This window comes from Aedes aegypti, chromosome 2 (genome assembly GCF_002204515.2).
Source record: "Aedes aegypti strain LVP_AGWG chromosome 2, AaegL5.0 Primary Assembly, whole genome shotgun sequence".
In the NCBI taxonomy this organism is placed as follows: Eukaryota; Metazoa; Arthropoda; class Insecta; order Diptera; family Culicidae; genus Aedes; species Aedes aegypti.
This window is the reverse complement of record NC_035108.1, coordinates 227838190-227856596: the sequence shown is the minus strand read 5'-3', so window position 1 is coordinate 227856596 and position 18407 is coordinate 227838190. Positions and strand designations below refer to the sequence as shown.

General features: G+C 36.5%; 1 protein-coding gene across 1 annotated transcript in view; it reads right to left on the bottom strand.

The window, feature by feature from the left end:
• LOC110676417 (39S ribosomal protein L52, mitochondrial) overlaps positions 1-18407 on the bottom strand; it is a 32794-nt gene that overhangs the window by 617 nt on the left and 13770 nt on the right. The gene's annotated exons all lie outside the window — the stretch shown is intronic.

Genomic DNA, 18407 nt, shown 5'->3' with positions numbered 1-18407 from the left:
AACTAGGTAGGTTCTATTATTTCCCACAAAAATATTATGACGAAAGGATAAGCCATTTTATTTAGCTACTTACGAGAGGGAATCGCCAATCTCAAATCTATCTGTTCTACGAATAGATATTCATGAATTTTTCCAACAAGAAGGAAATTTTCACATTGTTGATTTCAATCATTTATTTTCTGTATTGGATTGTGAATGCCAGAATAATTATTTTTAGTGTCGTAGAACAGGTAAAAAGTAAGGTTACGAGTCGCCCCTGCTTACGACGTTTTTGTACCAGCGTAAAATCGACTCAAGCAGTAGCTGTGTTGTTATATACACCAAAATGGCTTTGATGAGTGAATTTGACGGATAGCGCCAACAATTTTTGTTGCGTAGGATTCATCGAATGTAGTATAATTATTGCAAAAATATTATTAATAAAAATAAAATGATTTTAGAAGTGCGCAACAATAGTGAATCGATCTTATGTATTCTGCGCAGTTCATACTTATTTTCCACATGCTCTCCTATAATTATTTTTAATCCACTTCTATACCGTCGATCCGCCCAAACCGGATGGCGTACAAATCACTCAGCTCTCCGCAATTTGCAATTATGTATTGAGCATTGCTCATCATTCATGTAACTTTCATATACGTGATGTGTATATGCTAAATGTTACAAATATGATATTAGTTGTAGTGCTAGAGGACTTCCTGAAAATCCACTGAGATTTTTTTTCAGAAACCATTCTGAACTTATAATATGAAGTTTTTTCTTTGATCGCTCTGTGATTCTTCCAAAAACCTCCTTGGGACTTCTATTTAGTTTATCCCGGAAACCCTTCTTGGGTTATCATGGAAATCCCGTAAAATTTCCCTGGAATTCTGCCGCAAATGATTTTATGATTGCTTTCCAGTGCAATGGCTATTTAAAAAATCTGGATTTCTTCTGGGTTCGGGGATTCTTACAAAACTCCTAGGGAAATCCCTCCGAAATTATTATTTTAATCCTTCTGATATTTTCCCCAAAATCCTTCAGTAGATCTTCCGTGAATCTCCTTGAAACTTCTTCGAATATCCCTCTAAGATTCTTTCAGAAACATGTCCTAGATTATTCCGATTCATTTGGAATACTCTCGGAAAGACGTCTGAGACTATAATAAAATAATCTATTCTTTCACTTCCCTTTCTTCCGTGTAAATTTTTAAGATTCTTTCGGAAATTCCTCCGGGATTCTTTCGGAAATTCCTCTCGGATTCTTTTGTAAATCCCAATAGAATTTTTCCCTCCGGAATACTTCTAAAAATCCTGTTAAGAAACTTCCAGATGTCTCTCGGGGATTTTTTGTTAAATCTTTTTTTTATTGGAATCCCTCTGATTTTTTTTAGAAAATTTCTCTGAAATTCATCCGAAAATTCATCTGAAATTCTTTTTATATTCGAAAATTTCCTCAAGAAATCCTTTTCATATTCTTACAGACATCATAATTTATTGCTTCAAGAAATCTGCCTGAGATAATTTTGAATATCCGTTTAGAATTGTTCCGGAAATTCCTTCGTGATTCTTGAGAATTTTTCTCTAAGATTCTTTGAAAACAAAAAAAAACTCTAATGCTTCGGGAAATTCATCAGAAAATGTTCTTGAGTTCAAATGGAAATCCCCCAGGTATCAGAAAGACTCACCAGTTAGGAGATTTGTGCCATCGCCATATTTAAGCCTATTTCATCAACTACCCGTTGGGAGAGGAAAGGGAAGGGAAAGATGGGAGGAAATAGGAGTGGGGTCCCTTGAAGAGGGAAGATCGCATAAGTGAAATGAGAGCATGTAGCTCCATACCACAAGGGATTCAAATAGCGCCCTAAAAAGGGCACTGCAAAACGCATGAGCGTAGAGACCCGAGTAGAGGAGAATTGCAAAAGAATAACAAAACTTACCATTAAAATAGAATGTTTGAATGGCAAAATTTGTTCTTTGTTTGTTTGAAATAAGAGATAAAACAACAAAAATAATAACTAAGTTTATATGGCATAAGAACTAAATAATATTATATTTTGTCATTGTAATAACAAAATAATAGCAAAAATATAGGCAACCGTAAATAACAAAATATGTTATAATTTAGATATTGATAACAAAATAATAACTAAATAAGCTATTCACGAGTAGATCAAAATAATGGTAATTTTAGTTCTTTGACTTTAATATCTACATTTAGCATGATTGAAAAATACACTTTTTGCTATCCTGCAAAAAACATTTGCTTTTTAAATCTTCAATGAATATCATACGAATTGTAAAATGAGCTATTATGGCAAAATTTGATGTTTGTTTGTTTTCATGAATTATTTAAATAAAGTTTTCGAATATCAAAATAATAACATATTTTACTGTGATGGCGATGTTTGTTATTCTTTAGATATTTAATATTTTTTTAGTATTTTTGCACAAATAACAAATTTTACCATGATAGTATATTTTGTTATAGATTAGTTATTACATGACTTTCAAGTATAACATACCAATGACAAATTTTGCTATGATTGTATATTTTGCTATTGATAAGATATTTATGTCATATATTAATAACATAATAATGGTTAAACTAGATATGATTGCAAAATTTGTTCTTGTTTTACCATTATTTTGTTATTCACCTCTACCCGGGGAGCCTACAGCTCATTACCACAGCGAGTTAAGAATAACAGAATGTCCTGAAGATTCAGGCTTCTGAATTCAGTTTCACTTAATAAGTGTTTACCAAGTAATCAGAATCGCAGTTGCGCGAAAACTGGACAGTTACATATCAGGTGATACGAAGTTCCATAATCGGAGTCACAACTATCACACACAAATGAGTCAGCACGCTGAATATTTGCCATATGATAGTTGAGTCAGCAATGGCCTGTCAACGTTCTGACCAAGAGACTGCAATTCTGCTTTGACAGATTCGTTAAATACTTCGCCATCCTTAGAGATGGCTCAGTAATGTACAATTGTGTTTGACGACACGATTCCAAACTATTCCACCCAGCACTTCGAAATTGGAATAGCTGACTCAGGGTCAATGAAGTCATCCCAACTAACAATTCAGAGCCACAAACAAGCATGCATGTTTAATTATTGTTCAATAATGGTAATGACAGCTGAATAAAAATTTTGCTCTATAAAAAGCTGAGAAGGTGCTTTTTTAATACAAACTTAGTGGCGATTCAACTTTTGTTCATTCTAATGCATAACGTTGCACATTGGTTCAACATTATGCATTAGAATGAACAAAAGTTTAATCGCCACTTATTAAACGTTTCCAAAGATTCTCATTCGACTAGCCAAGATTGTTTTACTAATGAGCTGAACAAGACATGTTTTCCCCAATAAAAAAGCCAATATTCCACTAAACAAATGTAGATGTATAAAAGGATATTCAGAAGACGAACTAACGTTTTACTTGCGTCGCACTTCAGCTTTTTCCACATGTACCATAAGCATGAATAAGAGCTGAATAAGTATATTATAAAATCCTAATTCAACTTCAGTGTATTATAAGAACAGTTGATCCAATAGATGCCAAAATGTCGATTAACAAACACATTATTCAGCAATAGGGTAGGGTGGGGCAAGATGAGCACCTTAAGGATAAACCTATTTTACTGAATGTGGGCATATTTTTTTATTTCAAATGACGTGGAACATTTTATATAAACATGTTTTCTATCACCCATAAACATAACGGGTTCAAAAAAAGGAAAATTTGATTGAATAAAATGACTAAACAAAATAGATGTTTTTCAGTTGGCTTAAATACACTGCGGGGCAAGATGAGCACCCCTGCGGGGCAAGAAGGGCACTCTCTTAAATTGCATTTTTTTTAATTATCAATAAGTTATCAATGATAAGCATCGTATATTTTGCATCAAACTATGCATTTCCAATTTGGTTTGTGCAGAAAATTGTTGATTCCATTCTCAGTTAGAAGATATACATGCATTACTTGTTTTATTTTACTAGAAATAGAAGCAAAAGATGAGAAACGACTATATAACGACTCAATTTTATGAATACAAGCTAACCAGCAAATGTAATAGAGCTAAGGCAACTAGTCCAAGCATTGCTAAGCATATTTGAATGATTTCCAAATAATGTTCCTATTTCCATAAGGGGTGCTCATCTTGCCCCGACTTATAAAAATAACTTAAACCAAGTAAATCACTGTAACAAAAATTTTATATTTTTTTTTATATACTACAAGACTCTCCAAAAGGTTTGACATTTTGGTTGAGAATCAGAAATTTGGTCAAAATATTGTTAGATGTCAAAATTCTTATTGTGTTCTGGTCATTTGTTATAAGTAAATTCAATATTTTCACAAATTATGATAATTTATCCATATTTTCAAATTCTTTTTATTTCAAACTAGTGGTCCCGGCAAACTTCGTCTTGCCATCAAGTAGGCTGTTGAAAAACGCTACGGATCGTCCCATACAAAATGACAGTTCCGTTCACGCTCGTTCTACCGACTTTCCCAGTGGATACCCTGGGATTTTTATACACACAAACACGTCGGAACACTTGACGAACAAAACGGAAAAATAATCAGTCAAATCGGTTCCCCCGTTCGGGAGCCATTTCGTGACATACAAACACCACTCCATTTTTATTTATATAGATAATTTTTATCAATGATGGCAGTTGAATTACCTTCAATTCAACAGTGTATGACGTTATTTTAATAAAATTCATTCAAATAGTCTCATAATTGAGGGGTGCTCATCTTGCCCCGGGTGGCCGTCTTGCCCCGTCCCCCCCTATATATATACGATGCTCCATCGCGAGCTAGCACATCAGCCAATTGATTTCCAGCAATGGAAGAATGGCCAGGTACCCAAACAAGGTTTACTGAGTTGACTGAATTCAGTTCCTCAATTTGAATTCGACATGCGATAACAAGTTTCGACCTTGTGTTGGCCGAAGCAAGAGCTTTTATAGCAGCCTGACTATCTGAAGTGAAGTAAGGTACCGCGGGGCAAGTGGGTAAATGGGGTAAGTGAAAATAATTGATATATTTTACTGAATATGTTAATTAATGTTTTAAACTCATGAGTAAACCTTTGAGGCCATTGAGAACATTACGATAGGTAAGAGATTTATGAGATTTTTCAGCCATTATTGCATAATAGAGCGAAAGATTGTTAACCTGTCAACTATCACTCCGTAACAAGTTGACGGCGTGCAATCTCATTTTAGAATTTTCAACGTAAAAAAAGAAACAAAATATACTTTTTAGCAATGAGGAAGTCATGTCCGTGTTACAATATTATTCTCGACGCCGAGCAAAATCAGCACTGCTGGTCTGTTGCCAAATCATATCCGATTTTCTTGAAAACAAATAACGAGCAGTGGAAATTCTACAGAGCATAAATGCAACTGCTGTCCCATGATGTAAGAACTACAGTCGAATTTCGTTCGTTGCACTATCTTTAGATGGGCTTCGTTTTAATTGGCAGGGTGACCAGTGAAAAGTCAATTTCGAATTCCCGGTTTTCTCCCGTTTTTTTTTCCCGGAATTTTAAAAACATTCCCGGTTTCATTATAAGCAAAAAAAAGTTAATTACGAGAATTTTTACCGTTCCAAACGACTTCAAGTACGAGTTTTTCTGGCCATACACCACAGCATTACTATCAGGGTAAATAAAAAAAAGGAAATCAGATTTGTTGCCGCGAAACTAATTCAATATATTATATGCCCCAAAAACATAGAAAGTTTTTCTCAGTGCAATTATTCCTGACAAAATACAGTTATAAATCTGGAATGGATTAAAGTTGTATAATATTTTGTTGTATATTATAAAACAAGAAGCGAATATCAAATCTTTTACTATGATCATAAGTTTAAATATTCCAAATATATTCGGAAAGATATTTTTCAAAATTCCTAAGAGAAGCTATATTATATCTATATTTAAATATCAAATTCATAGAAATAATGTTTTTGAAAAGTTAGGTAAACTTTCCTTTCCTGCTCCCTGAAAATGATTGAAATATTATCCTAAGGATGCTGTGTATTATGAAATGCCATGAAAAAACACTATTTGCAAGATTTTACTTCATTAAATTTTCACTTATTACTGAATTAACACAAGTGTTCGTTTAGACTATTATGTTTCCATATTCTATACCCTGACTTAAGCTTGGGAATCAAATGTTAAATCTACAGTAAAAATCACTAAACAGTTTCATAAGTACTAGTATGCAACATTTTCCCGGCGTTAATTGAAATTCCTGTATATTTCCCGGTTTTCTCCCGGTGATTTGTGATTCCCGGCTTTTTCCCGGTTTTCCCGATTTCCCGGTGCGCTGGTCACCCTGAATTGGGCTCCCGTTAGTTTTTTTTTTTCTGTTCGGAACATAAACCACTGCGACCAATATTTGATCTATTGTAGTACATCCCGTGTCCTTTGTTTAGTGCATGTCGTGTTACCTTATCACTATTGAGAAGTGATAAAGTATTCGGTTTTCTTACAGTTGTAATTCCTAACTTGATCGCAGGAAAGGATTCTAATTGAAAGGTTCCGCTATTTATACCCTTTGAAGAATGTGGTGGGTACACTCTCCACAGGCGCGCTCCTTTATCAGTCAAAATCGGATCCCTTGATAAAGCCAAGAAATTACACCGATATTGTCCATGCATCAGAATCCTAGTCCTTACTTCTTCAAACTAGAGAACTAACTCCCGTTAGTTAGGCTATAGCCCACCTAAAACGAAGGCAAACGTCATTTTCTGACATAAGACGCAATTTATCAATGTTGGTAGCCCTGATTTTCTTTTGTTCTATGCTATTTGACAGCTCGAAACTCAGCCCGATTAGTGAAAGTCTTTCACTAAATGGGCTACAGGTTTAGTGCAACGAACGAAAGTTGACTGTAACATTGGAAATGTTACAGTTATAATGTTGTCGAATCATTTCAACAAACATAACTGCACAGAAGAAAATTCAAGTACCGTAATCCGGGGGCTAATTGATCACTGGGGTGAATTTGATCAAGTCGGTACCAAATAGCATTTCCTTTCAAGGATGGTTAATACTTCGTTGGCATAACAGACATTCAATGTTTTCTAGTTTATAGACGTCTAATGATGATTTTAAACTATTTTATTTTTATTATGATCAGTTTTGCTTAGAAATATTCGCAGTTTTTGAAGATTTCCCAATACTGTTGGAAATGTCGGTACTAAACAATCTGCTGGTGCTAAGCCTGCATGCAAACTATGAGTGTTAAAAATGATGTGTAAGCTTCAGTGTGAACTGCTGAACTCATTTTTGAAATCGTATAGCATTACAAGAATAGTTTTTTGCGTATAAAACCGTTTATTGTTGAGTAACGTGCCTATTTCAAGGGAAATTGCATACATATAGGCGTATTATGCAGATTTACAAAGTTTAATTTTGCAATTAAATGATGATATATACGAGTTGTAAGAATTTTGACATCATTTTCGGATTCAGGAGACCCACATTTAGTAAATAGGGAAATCTTACATTCTAAAATTTGATTTATTATATAGTGATCAATTTCGCCCCAATGTGTCACTTTCAATTTTTGATATTAAAACTTATTTTATGATATGTTAAATTTTATTTCATAAAAAAACCATTACATAAACTGATAGAGATCAATGAAGTACTGATTTTATCGAAATAAATTTGACAAAATTTTTAATTCCAAAGAAAGACATTACAAAAAGTTGTGAAATAATGATCAATTTGCCCCCGGTTTACGGTAACAAGCATAAAATTTTCTTTCTTTACATATCTCCTTAATAAAGCTATAATAATAATAATAATAATAATTTCTTTACATGTTGTTGTTCATTGGGACGCAATAGCAAATGTTAAAGGTAATAGAGATCGTGAATATAGCCGTTAGTTTTTGAACTTATTATTCAAAACGATAAAGTTTTCACATGCCTCACTTGTGGGGCATGTCAAAAGTAAGGAAACGTTTTTCAAAAAACTTTTTCTGTACTTTTTTCTTTAATTCTACATAAAAATCAATTTCAGCATACTGCTTATATTTGGTGGGACTCAAGCTAAAAAATATACACGACCTCATTTGTTTTAATTCAAAGTCTTTAGAATTTGAAGAATCCCAACTTCTTCTTCTTCTTGGCATTAACGTCCTCACTGGGACAGAGCCTGCTTCTTAGCTTAGTGTTCTTAAGAGCCAAAGTTGCCATTTATGCATTTGTACATCGTGTGGCAGGTACGATTATACTCTATGCCCAGGGAAGTCAAGGAAATTTCCATTACGAAAAGATCCTGAACCGACCGGGAATCGAACCCAGACACCTTCAGCATGGCTTTGCTTTGTAGCCGCGGACTCTAACCACTCGTCTAAGGATGGCCCCGAATCCCAACTATTCGAAATCAATTACCCACTTGCCCCACGATACCTTATATGACTTTACCCATTACGCGCTGTTGAAGTGCTGATTGCACTCCACACATAAAAGCAAATATTTTCGCCTGAAAAACGATGCAGTTTCTACCAAGTGAGTAAAACTGATTCCGCCTTAGCTCATGAGAATATACACCAGCACCAGATCTACCTTCAACAAGGGAGCCATCAGTGTAACATACTATATTGTTTGATATACTTCTTTCCAAATAGCCAGACGTCCACTCTTCTCGTGAAGGGAATTGTGTGGTAAATGTCCTGTAAGGAAAATGACAAGCAATTGTGAGATCACTTGGAGCAAGGACCATTTTGTCCCAATTCACCAAAAGTGGAAACAACAAAGTGTGTTAAGATCTACGATTCACCGGATTTCTCTCCAGTAGATCTTCTTCTTCTTCTTTCTGGCGTTACGTCCCCACTGGGACAGAGCCTGCTTCTCAGCATAGTGTTCTTAAGAGCACTTCCACAGTTATTAACTGAGAGCTTACTATGCCAATGTCCATTTTTGCCTGCGTATATCGTGTGGCAGGTACGATGATACTTTATGCCCTGGGAAGTCGAGAAAAATTCCAACCCGAAAAGATCCTCGACCGGTGGGATTCGAACCCACGACCCTCAGCTTGGTCTTGCTGAATAGCTGCGCATTTACCGCTACGGCTATCTGGGCCCCATAAACCCATAAACGGTGAGAGCAAGAAAGTGCTTCTTGTTTAAGATGTATGTGTAGTGGCACAACGTCAAAAAGAGCCTCGATCGTTGCCGTAGGAGTCGTAGACATCGCCATCAAGCACATCCTTTGGAGACGGCCCAATTTTTATTGGATTGTTCTCACTTCGCCCTTTTGCCACCACACAAGACATCCATATGCAAATATTGGTCGAACAACTGTTGTATAGATCCATTTGATATACTTGGGTTTGAGGCCCCAGGTTTTACCAAAGGTTCGTCAGCATTGACCGAAGGCCATGCAAGCTTTTTTGACTCTGAAATCAATGTGAGATGTCCCTGAAAGTTTGGAATGACTCCGACATACTTTACTTGATCAGTCACATTAATCTCAGTGCCAAAAAGACGTAAAGGTCGAATTCCATCGCGGTTTCGTCTTTCCGTAAAAAGAACAATAGATGTTTTATTCGGGTTAACCGAAAGGCCATATTGGCGACACCAACTCTCGACTACCTGAAGAGCACTTTGCATCAGCTAGAATAGGGTGCTTATGCACATACCAACTATCAAAGCTAGATAGTCGTCGGCAAATCCATAAGTTGGAAAACCGCTATTATTGAGTTGCCTCAATAACGTATCTGCTACGAGATTCCACAAAAGTGATGATAAAACTCCCCCTTGGGGCATCCGCAAACACTCAATTTTCGAATCGCTGCACGGAGAACAAAATACAGTGTTCGTAATATTTTTTCCGATCAAGTTAACTATATTTTAAGGTTAATTTAGAGATAACTATAAATATAGTTGATTAGACAGTATATTGTTAAAAACAACTATACCGTATAGTTGTTGACCACTATATTTTTTATTGAATTTACATACGTCAAACGTCAAAATTCAACTATAATTTAGTTGACTATAAGTAAATTTAATTGAATTTATAATATTTTGCAGTGTTTACTCAGCATTTTGTTCTGCTTTATCAACATATCTGAAAAGATTCGCTGCTGCTTTATCGATCTAAAAAATAAACATTGCAAAAATCAAAACAAGGGGCACGTCGGCAAACTTAATACGTGGTCTCCTGCGTGAGAGGTCATCTTGTCACCTACACTATTCTTTGCAAGTTAGATTTGTGAGCATGACTTGAAATCTGTGGATGTGAATGTTTTCAAATAGTGGTAATTATCCAAATTATAATTGATATAGGTACAAATGGATAGCTGAATCAATGACCCTGGCCACGATCACAGGGTTTGACGGTGCCAGAGTAGAAGGTGCACCATAATAATACCCGTCTGTGAAACATATCACCTTCCCAATACTTTGGCACACCTCTAACGGTTCATGATTTATCATGAAACGGCTGCATTCAGGCGGAGGATCTGTTAATATGTTTCGGCATATTATCAGGTCCTCTTCGAACGGAGGGACCGCCAGGGCTCATTAGTTACTTATAAACCAGTGCTGGTTGTTGATGTTTCAGTTCGTTTACACGAGCTGTAGCATCCTTTGTACTAATTAGCAATGGTGGTTAAGTTTCGAAGCCAACGTGTGATCAATCGTTTTATAATGCAACATAAGAATGGGTGTTTGGTGAAACTGTGCGTTACACTCGTCGTTATTAAATTTAGTGATTGTGAAGGTGCTAATAGTGATTTTATAATAAAATCTATGGTGATGAAAATTTAAAAATGAAAGTGAAAGTGATTTTGATAGTTTTGTTAAAAATATAATAATAATGATGTGAACTCTACTAATTTAGTAATGGCCATAATACATTGTGCAATCATTTCTCTGAATATAAACTTTATTGCCTAGTTCTTCAAACGTACATGATAAAAGTGTTAATAATTACAACGAGTGCAGAAGAATGGATCGAAGTGATTTTTTTACTGTAACTTTCTTGATCATAGTGCTAAATCGTAGTTTGAAAAGTAATGACTCTACAGCAACAAAAATAATGATACATTTAAATTGAATATCTTTAATTACTTAGTAATGCTAACAGATGGTAAATGGTATTTATATGAAAATGGTGTGATGTGAAAAGTGATATAATGGAAAGTATATCTGAAGTGTATTACGAAAGTTGATGAGTGATAATCGGTGATATACGTGATAGTGTCGAAAATAAAAGTGACGATAGTGAGTGATGAAATGAAATGGGGAATGAGGACATTTTAATAAAACTATTTCGTTCTTCACTTTAACCACTCTAGTAGCATTTCAGGCCTTATCATAGTTTGATAGTAGTCTGAACTACTAGACTGCAAAACTACGGCAAGGGCTGATTGCTGCTAGGGTACACAGTGACCATTTGAGCAACATTGCTTAGGAACGTCTGTGTGATGAACGCAATATAGGCTTATAAAAGCAAATGCTGGGAAGGAGCTTAGAGCAGATTAAGAGTGCCAGTACTACCCCTATCGCTACCGACAAAAAAAAAAAAAAAAAAAAAGAAAGCTGAATCAATGAAGTATGTGAATTTGATTTGACGTTCATTTAGTGTTGGCGTAAGTTAATTTTACTTCGAAACAAGTGTGTGAGTAGGTAAAAGTACCGTGCCAGTACCATATTATAGACAGCGCCATATTTTGATTGGTCCGTTCCTTATGTTGAACATTCATTGTTTTTACATCCAAAATAGTAAACTGTCAGTTCGAAACATTATTCATTGTAACATTTTAAAATAAAAATACATGGTTAAGTTGTTTTTTTCAACAAATATAATTGATGTATATCGGGCCCAGATAGCCGTAGCGGTAAACGCGCAGCTGTTCAGCATGACCATGCTGAGGGTCGTGGGTTCGAATCCCGCTGGTCGAGGATCTTTTCGTAAAGGAAATTGAATACCAGGTCCCAACGCATCACCTTTTCATCGATTTCAAGGCGGCATGCGATAGTATCGCATAGAGCTATGGAAAATCATGGACGAGAACAGCTTTCCCGGGAAGCTCACGAGACTGGTAAGAGGGACGATGGAAGGTGTGCAAAATTGTGTGAAGGTTTCAGGCGAACATTCCAGTTCGTTTGGATCCCGCCGAGAACTTCGACAAGGTGATGGACTTTCGTGCCTGTTGTACAATATTGCGCTAGAAGGTGTTATGCGGAGAGCCGGGCTCAACAGCCGGGGTACGATTTTTACGAGATCCAGTCAATTTATTTGCTTCGTGGATGTCTTCGTGGGCATTGTCGGCCAAACATTTGAAAAGGTGGCCTGAAACGCGAGGCAGCAAAGGTTGGACTGGTGGTAAATGCGGCCAAGACAAATTGCTGGTGGTGCCGAGCGTGACAAGGCTCGCCTAGGTAGCAGTGTTACGATAGACAGGGATACGTTCGAGGTGGTCGACGAATTCGTCTACATTGGATCCTTGCTGACGGCTGACAATAACGTTAGCCGTGAAATACGGCGCTGTGTGATCAGTGGAAGTCGGACCTACTATGGCCTCCACAAGAAGCTGCGGTCAAAAAAGATTCACACCCGCACCAAATGAATCATCTACGAAACGCTCATATGGCCGGTAGTCCTCTACGGGCATGAAACGTGGACGATGCTCGAGTAGGACTTGCAAGCACTTGGAGTCTTCGAACGTCGGGTGCTTAGGACGATCTTTGGCTTTGCAGGAAAACGGTGTGTGGCGGCGAAGGATGAACCACGAGCTCGCCCAACTCTACGGCGAACCCAGTATCCAGAAGGTGGTCAAAGCTGGAAGGATACGATGGGCAGGGCATGTTGCAAGAATGTCGGACAACAACCCTGCAGAGATGGTGTTCGCTTCGGATCCGGTCGGTACAAGAAGGCGTGGAGCGCAGCGAGCGGATCAAGTGCGTATCGATTTGGCGAGCGTGGGGCAGAACCGAGGATGGAGAGATGCGGCCACGAACCGAGTATTGTGGCGTGAAATTGTTGATTCAGTGTTATATGTTTAGATGTTAACTAAATAAATGAAAATGAAATGAATGAACAAATGCAAATTATTCAAATTGGATCTTCTTAACCGTTCAGGATATGGTGCTTGCACGGGATAGTAATCTCAACATAAAGAAATTCTCCTGCGTGTGCCTGACGCAATGTCGAGAAGAGATTTCGGTTTCAGAGCATTTGACGAATCCAATTGGTAATCATTGTAGGTAGCCATGGTTTCGTGCGGCTTCCAATGGCATCGAAAGACACGTTATCAATCACCCTCAATATCCAAGAAAAAACCCAAGCAGGATTGCTTCTGAGCGAATGCTTTCTCGATATCGTAAACAAATTTGTGTAAAAGAGTCACTGTGGACTTTCCAGATGGGTAAGCATATTGATTCACATGAAGAGGCATGTTTGCCAAATAAACATCACGGATGTGATGATCGATAATACGTTCCAGACATTTCAGAAGAAAAGAGGTCAGACTGATTGGTCTGAAACTCTTTGCTTCTTCATACGATGCACGTCCTCCTTTCGGTATAAACTTTACAGTAATATCACGATCTGGGAATATACCCGGTAGCAGAACTGCTAACAAGTAGCTTTTTCAAAACATGTATGATAAATTCAAATCCCTTCTGGAGCAGAACAGGATAAATCTCATCTGCTCCTGGAGATTTGAAAGGAGCAAAACTATTAAGTGCCTATTGAATCGATTCAGTAGTTACGATACTGCGAGCCGAAGCCAGAGACTCGTAACTACATGAAAATACATTTGGTTCATCCGTAGATGCTATGTCCACACAACCGGGGAAGTTTGTATTGAATAAACATTCTAAAACTTCTTCATCAGAAGAAGTAAAGTCATCATTAGGTAAGCGAATTTCGTTCTTTTTGAAATTCTTAGATTTTGCAAGGATTTTGTTCAGCCGACTAACTTCACTCAAATTGGAAACATTTGTACAAAGGTTTTTCCAGCCGGATCGTTCAGCAGAACGAAGAGCCTTCTTGTAAGCCTTGCGAGCCAACTTGAACGTCTCTGATCCAGCTGAACGGCGTCTGTTCCAACTCCTTCTACATATTTTCCTGAGTCTAGTCAGATCGGAATTCCACCATGAGGGACCCCTCAGTAGTCTTCACAGACCGCAGAGGACATGCTTCTTCAAAAGCTTCCATAATGTAGGATGTTGTAGTATAAACGGCATAATCCAAATCACTTGGATTTCCAATGGACGGAGGGATTCCTAAAACGCAAAGTCTGCGCAGTTACATTTGAATGTTCAAAGAAGATGTAGCGATGATCAGATGATGATTCCTCATCTGATACGTGCCAATTCTTCAACTCGTTACTGATTCTGTTCGAGCAGAGCGTTATGTCTAACACTTCTTCTCTAGTAGATACCATGAAGGTTGGGCGATTGCATATGTTAAGTAATCCAAGATCTGTAGGGTGCCGGTACCAATGGTTGTAATGTACCAGTAGATTGGACTATGGAATAAAACGTACATTTTTCGATAAAAACGACATGTGTTATTTTTGGTGGATAGCTCGCCTCTAGTTTAGTCGTTTTGCCAAATTTCAGCTTTTTATTCAATCAAAAAGTCATATAAATAATTAAGCACCAATAGTTGCCGTCGTGTTCCAGTAGTGGATCAACGAATATAAGCAGTTTTTATATTGGATGTATAAAAATGAAAATAAGTTCCAGAGATGATCTTTATGCTTCATTCGAAAGATATTAGTTGCTGTTCCGAGGGAAAAATGTTAAACCTATGTAAAAATTTACCATTTTGTTCAAAATTCCTTGCATCATTCCCGAACGTCTACTACTGGAGCACTAGCGCAACTACTGGAAAACGTGTACCAATAGTGGATCAAGCGATTTTATGTGTTCAAAAAAAAAAAATTATGGCTCTTTTTATATTTTTCTCATGTAGTAGAGGTTGAAATCTTTCTGTTGACGCCAAAAGATCTTTGGTAAGGCTTTTTGATATTTTGTTATGATTTTTTATAGCTTAGGTAATCCACTAATGGCACCGGCACCCTACTACTTAAGTATTCCATCAGACTGAAGCCTCTCAAATTGATATCTGAGCTGCCCCAGATGATGTGATGAGCATTGCACTGTGATTTATTTCGTCGATTTCATGCGCTTTTTGAATAGCGCCAAACCGTTGATTTTAGCGATATAGTTTGTTCGGAGAAGTTTCTTGGTACACCCGATTCAGTTTTTGCGTACCGTGCAAAAAAAGTTTTCAGTTCAAAATTCCAAAAACCGTGCAAAAAAAGTAACACCATTTGAGCAATTCTCGCTGAAACCAGGCCGCCATCGGCACCCATCTTTTGAATTCCAATGTTATGTCACTGATCGCTAGTTTTCGATAAAACTTAAGGGTGGTCCTTTCGGTTTTCTCAAATTGGTGGACCCCTCGTACGCCAGCTAGCTAAACAGTTTGCAAAAAAGCCCATTTTTTGATAAATCTTGGGTATTTCTTCACGTAATATGTCTCAAATTTCCCTTGGAATACGTAGCAAACTTTGTGGCATCGTATAGAGAAAGTATATAGCTTTCATTTGAAGTGAAAAATATTTTGTCGGCCATTTTGAATTTGGCCGCCATTTTGAATTTTGATAGAAAAATCGTTTTTTCACCATTAGCGCACCGCTAGTTTTTAATTCTGAGATCACCATCAGAAAGCTGAGGAAAAATTGCGTAAGATAGGCTACAGAAACTAGGTGAGCAATGGTATTTACCCTATGAAATGAACGATTTTCTAAATCATGTTCTACGATTTTGACGTATATGGCGAGTGCAATCAATGCAAACATCATTTTTTGTACAACAAAGAAACAAGTTTTCAAAAGTTGGTGTTTTATTCGAGTCGAGTGAAGAATAAGAATATTATTTTGAGTAATAAAATCTGGCGGCCATCTTAGATTTTAACGCCATCTTGATTTTAAGTAGTAGAATGAATTTTTCATCTTGATAGCACTCAGCATGTCGAATTTAGAGGCTAGTAGTAAAAAAAGGTTATATTCTTATTCCTATTATTCTTCATTTAAGTGTCGTTACGTCCCTACCGGAACCGAGCCTGCTACTCAGCTTTATTAGTTACAAATACAGGTTATTCAATAGGAATTTTCTTATAAAATGCGATTTTTCATAACAGAATAATGCTTCGAAATGTCTTTGAATTAAGGAATAATGAATAAATAAATTAAATGAATGGAAGCTGTACAAAAACATTGATTGAAATAAACAAACATTTTTTTACCATATGCATTTTTGTCATTGAATAAAGTTTATGAATTGCGCGTTGGGACATTAGTAACTCTTGCGGTAATATCTGTAGTTTTAACGTAAAACATTGCCAAAAGAGCATTAATGTATAATGGAAATCTTAAATTTTTAAGAAAAAAAAAACTTTGATTTTCTGAGCCATAAAGTATTGTTTGAATCGAAATTGAAATATGAGAAGCAGGCTTTGTTCTAGTGTGGACGTAATGCCGAAACGCAGGTGTATCACTTTGAGGTTGGAAAACCTGGCGGCCATCTTGGATTTCGACACCATCTTTGATTTTAGCAGTCGAATGATTTTTTACCATCTCAGTGCTCATCATGTTGAATTATGAGACCTCCGTTAAAAAAACAATCAGATTCTTTCTTTCTTATTTTATCTTAGCTGTTCAACTGATTGTTAATTTCTATCAATGGTTTTAGACCAAATACAGTGGGGATTCGCTCGTTGGGGGTCCGCTACATGGAATGACTCGATGGTTCGATGTTCGCTGGTTGGACAAAATTTCAACTAAAAAGCACTCGAATGTCAGGAGAAGATGTCAAACTGACTTTGACGTCTGACTACCGTCGCATTGAAGTCTCCATATATAGAACAAATGTGTATGTATATGTGCGTTTCGTGACGATTTACGCTCCAGATGCGTTAGTCTGGAGCATTTTCACCAGCTGTCAGTCGTTCCAACTAACGGGTCAGATTCGTTAGATGGAAGGCAATTGTGTTCCAACCAGCGAATCCCCGCTGTAAATGAAAGAAGTAATGCTATTTTTCAACTCAATGCAGAACAATCATTCAGGTAGCAAAAAAGCGTTAAAAAAATCTATTTGATAATTTGTTTTTGAAGCTAGTTAACCCTCTAATACCCAAATTTTTATTTTCGATCTAAATATCATTTTTAGTTGCTAAAAATCGTTCTAAACACGTTTTGGGCAATGATTTATTTTTATTCGCAAATCTATGAATTTTGGTTTTTGATTTTTATAATTTTTATTTTTGAACATCCCTATCCTTTTTCATTTTTTCCTAAAGCCTCTTCTAGTTACTGATTTTTGGTAATAATAAAAATTCAAGTTTTTACGGTACTTTAAAAAATAATAAACTTTTAATATTTTTCTGGAAATATTTTTATTTTCCGTGTAATCAACGGAAAAACAGATTTGAAATTATTTAAATGCCGCACAGCTCTTCTTCTTTTATAGGTTGATAGTAGAAAAATATAAAAGGTACGATTTTTTATATTACACGTTAAATAAACCTCAGGCATTTGTAGGTTATATAAGAATGCAATTTTTCAAACAATTTTCAAAAATACAAAAAAGTTTCAAAAGTCATAAAAACACTTTCTCATATGCGTGTTATGAGTCAAGGTTTAAGCCGAAAATAAAATCATTTTGATTTCCGAGCTACGAAAAAATACACAAAATTCCAAAGTGTACCCCTAAAGGCGGGGTTGGGTATTAGAGAGTTAAGCTGAGGGGCTGGCTCTGTTCCAGTAGGGACATAAAGTCATGATAAAAAGAACAAGAAGAAGAGTAAGTGTAATGGTAGCATTAATATACAACATGTTGAGTACTAACAAGGTGAAAACTCATTCTACTACAGTCGAATTTCGTTCGTTGCACTATCTTTAAGTGGGCTACGTTTTAATTGGGCTCCCGTCGATTGGGCTATAGCCCACCTAAAACGAAGGCAAACGTCATTTTCTGACATAGGTCGCAATTTATCAATGTTGGTAGCTCTGGTTTTCTTTTGTTTCATGTTATTTGACAGCTCGAAACTCAGCCCGATTAGTGAAAGTCTATCGATAAGTGGGCTACAGGCAAGGGGTAGATCACTTCTTCACTGCACATCAAATGTACATCAAATTGCTACAGGTTTAGTGCAACGAACGAAAAGTGACTGTACTTAAAACCAAGATGGCGTCAAAATCCAAGATGGCCGCCAATTTTTTCATTCAAAATAATACTCCTATTCTTCATCTCACTTGAATAATACACCAACTTTTGAAAACTTGTTCCTTTGTTGTACAAAAAATGATGTTTGCATTGATTGCATTCGCCATATACGTCAAAATCGTAGAACATGATTTA